General features: G+C 42.7%; 1 pseudogene; it reads left to right on the top strand.

The window, feature by feature from the left end:
* The first annotated feature begins 1,426 nt into the window (after positions 1-1,426).
* Positions 1,427-3,069, top strand: LOC117100159 (annotated as a pseudogene).
* Positions 3,070-4,344: the final 1,275 nt, after the last annotated feature.

The raw sequence follows: 4,344 nt of genomic DNA, 5'->3' as shown, positions 1-4,344 counted from the left end.
TGAAGAATAGTACGGCGTTTATTTTCTACAAGTTGTCTCTCATTCATTTTACACAGTAAATGTATGGTTTTGCCTTTAACATGTATGATCTTCGTTGCCAGCAAGTGTGTTTGGTGGGCCACTTGTTCATTCGCCGGCTGGGCGACTATGTGGATAGATCGGCATCGGAAGAGAATCTACGTTTGGACGCTTCGCTGTATAACATTATATACATTGCACGGGGAGGCTTAAGACTTTCCGGTTTGCCGGGCTTGTTCAGAGGAAATAAGAAATATGACATTATTTACACGCAAGTCGGAGAAAACGATTGTGGTACACGGCCTATCGCCAATATAACTACAGACTTGTTAGCATACGTTGACTTCTTGATTAAGGGAGCAGGCACAGGACACGTTATAGTAGGCCAACTAATCAGGCGGGACCCACACAAATCAGTTCTCGATTTTAATGACAGGATACCAGTAACGTCTATTAACAACAGGTTGGAAACCGCGTTGTCAACTAATGGTAAAGTGACATTTTGGAAACACAGAGGATTCTCAGCCGATCTATCCCATTTAGGACAGGACGGCGTTCACCTGGGCACTGTATTGACCTCGAAACGTTTTTCTTTTAAATATAATTAGCATTATGAATGCATGCGATTGAGGGTGCATGATAACTTACAGGCTAATAGCCTGCTTTTCACATATTATTGAATTTCCACTTTCACCTAAGTACTAGTAATACAAACTCTTAAGTGTGAAACCTTACAGGCTGCACTGCAAACTCAGTGCTTTTCTCACGTTTAAGGGTTCGAAGCCTAGGATTATATTAGTCCCACATAATTCAGAAAATGCTATTTATGTCATTATTGGCACATTGCGAACGTTAACGTACGATCAACCTGTATACTTTAACACTGCAAGTGTTATTACCCCCTTCTGGGGTGTCTAACCGAGAATTATCGAACAACGTTTCTAGTTCGCCTCGGTTCTAACATTTACGATTTTGGGACTACACAAAAAATACTCTCTTTTTATTAACTGCGGTCACATTAAGGGCACATCGCCTTTGGTATCATGAAATCAAACAGTAGGCTTATATTATTGATCTAACGAAGTAGTACGACCCCTCTCAGGGGCACTAACCGAGAAGTATCACAGGGACATCCCCTCGGTTGCCTCATATGTACGCCCTTTGTTTTTGACTTTTGATTGAAAGCCATTTTACAGGGCTTGCTGTTTTCTGATACCGTTGCAGTAATTTTTTTTCAGTCTTGTGAGCCTTATTCGAGTTTAACATAGCTAAACTCATACAGGCATATGTCTGGTGGAGTTAATCACCTCACAGGGTGGTAGCGGGTTAGGTCCCGCCTTGGCTCTCATTTCTACTTAATTGACTGAATACTTATTTTACTGTACACTTTAGTACGGCACAATTAAAGATGCCGCCTGAAGGCTCTTTTGACTACTTTATACCTGAGTACGAAAGTACGGTGGGGAACATTTCCCACAGCTTATACAAATCTGGGTACGTTTTTCTAAACAACCCAGTGTTTCCTTTCATTCTTTATAGAAATCCAGACTATGCCGAAAGGGGCCAAAGCATCGTCGAGGAAGGGGAAAAGAGTGAAACGCTCGACTCAAAACCAAGGAAGCGAAGAAAGGCAAGGCGTAGAGTTAGACTACAAAAAGCTCGCAGCAGAATTATTTACGCTTCAAACAGAGGCGGGGAAAACTGAACAGACACTTTCCATCCCCCCTCCAGCCACACCGTCATTGCAACAATTGCCAAGCGTAGACACTGAACTAGAGACTAGTACTACAACGGAACCAATACTAATAACAGGTGAGGAGGTTTTGTCACCAGACATCGAACTATCGGAAACAATACCCCTGGGAGCGGGGGTGAGCTCCAATGTCCGGAGCAAAATATGGAACGACATGTTCATCGAGCTCCACACACTGCTCCCCTCACACTCAAAGGGGGAACATTCCTCTGTCACGGGGGTAACCGTAGCAGAAAACAGGGTCAAATTTCACCACAACCAATCAACAATTGCCCCTCTGGACTTCCTTGGTTACGAGCTTTCCACATTTTTATAGCTATCTATGTGGAAAAATATACAGATAAATGTCAGGCGATGTTAAAGTATATCTCGATTATCCAGGACCTACATGCCTTTGCCCCGCAAGGGGCATGGAGACGATATGATGAAAACTTTAGAAAAGCCAGCAAACAAGCCCGCTTGAGTGGGAAAAAATTAACACGGAGCTAGCCGTAAAATGTTATAACTACCTTCATTATAATAGGAAGCAAGCACATTCGCCACTCCCTTTCGTGCTTTTCAGTCCTCCTTTCGTCGCCCCCCCCCCCCCCCCCGCGCAAAGGGATACTGCTGGAATTGGAATGAGAGGAAGAAATGTAGACAAACCCCCTGCACCCTCAGCCACACCTGCGAGACCTGCAAGGGAACACACCCCAAAAATCGTTGTCCAAAATCGAAGGCCAGACAAGCCCCACCAAATAGGCCTGCCAACTCCAATTAATCTTCCAAATCTAAAGTATTATTTGGCTGGCTGTCCAAAAACCATGTACGATCAGGTAGTGTTAGGATTCAGTTATGGCTTCTCTTTAGGATCGACCACACCTCCAAAACCAACAATTTCAAAAAATCATAAAAGCTGTTTCGCTCACCCTGATGCTATAGATCTTTTCATTCAAAAAGGTGTAACTCTGGGTAGAATTGCGGGCCCTTTCAACACCCCTCCATTTAAACAATTTATGGTTTCTCCCTTAGGGGTCATCCTCAAAACAGAACCGCGCATTATCCATGATCTTTTCTTTCTAAAAAGAGAATCTGTAAATACTTCCATTCCAACCTGGGAGAAAACGGTGACCTACGATACTATTGACTACATAAGTTATCAAGTTACGCGCATGGGTAAGGGCAGCCTTCTGGCAAAAACGGATATTGAAGAAGCTTTCCGAATAATCCCCATCAGAACCGTGCGATTATTGGCTCCTTGGATTCTCCTGGGAAGGTTTATATCACTACGACAAGTGTCTCCCTATGGGGGCTTCTAGTTCTTGTAACAGGTTCGGAGCATTTAGCGATAGTCTCACATGGATAATGATGAACAAATTTGACACGCCCGGTATGTCTCACCTGCTAGACGATTTCTGGTTTATAGGCAAGCCTAACTCAGATAGTTGTAAAACGGCTCTCACAAATTTCTTATTCTTATGTGCTCGACTAGGGGTACCAATAAAATATAGTAAAACAGTGACTCCTACTACCTGTCTTACTATTTACGGAATTGAAGTGGATACAATCGCTATGGAGTGCCGTCTTCCTCTCGAAAAAAATCACAAAATACGAGAAAAACTATCATATTTCATAGGTAGACATAAAGTGTCTCTTAAAGAACTCCAATCCTTATTGGGTCTCCTTAATTTTGCATGCATGGTTGTTGTACCAGGTCGCCCCTTTCTGCGAAGATTAATAAATTTAACAGATGGGAGGAAGAAACCCACAGACACTTGGCTAAAAAGCGGGGTGGGGAAAACACAGATACACCACACGAGGAGGGCTCAGCCAATGGATTTTAGAACTATCAAAGCTGAAGCAAAAGAAGACCTAAAAACGTGGTATGAATTCATAAACAACTACAATGTTTCTTGATAATATTTGGGTTTCTTCAAACACATTAAAATTATATACCGATGCGTCAGGTCAATAGGGTGTGCTGCAGTACTTGACTGTAAATGCTTCGCGATACGGTGGCCGGCATCCCTCGGACACCATAGCATTGCAGTCATGGAATTATATCCGATTGTCCTTGCTCTTGAAATTTGGGGTGACTCACTGGCTAACAAATGTATCTTACTTTTCTCAGACAATTTATCAGTGGTTCAGGTGATCAATCAGAAAACAGCAAGGGAAGAGAATTTGCTTCGTCTATTAAGACGGCTAGTTTTGTGTGTTGCCTACGTTTAAATATAAATTTCAAATCAAAACATATCCCGGGTATCAAAAATACATTGGCGATTTGCTCTCTCGCTTACAAATAGACAAAGCCCACTCCATGTTTAACCATATCAACCCCTCATCTACTGAGGTTCCTCACTGCCTGCAATTCGGAGTTTCCTCTTACAATTTGTTTCAGGTACAGATTTGATAGCGTCCTCAGCTTGTATCATACAAGGTGCACATAATAATACGAGGATACTTTCAGACACTGCAAGGCAGTTGATTGATGCGTCGTTGACAAATGCAACCAAAAAGGCTTATTCCCGTAGTTGGGCACTATTACAATCATGGTCGGCCCCTCATGAAAAATTGCCATTATCGTCTATGGG

Source organism: Anneissia japonica, unplaced genomic scaffold (assembly GCF_011630105.1).
Source record: "Anneissia japonica isolate Jap-2015-1 unplaced genomic scaffold, ASM1163010v1 scaffold840_len63582_cov119, whole genome shotgun sequence".
In the NCBI taxonomy this organism is placed as follows: Eukaryota; Metazoa; Echinodermata; class Crinoidea; order Comatulida; family Comatulidae; genus Anneissia; species Anneissia japonica.
Note: the sequence above shows the minus strand (reverse complement) of the source record. Positions and strands in the feature narration are given on the sequence as shown.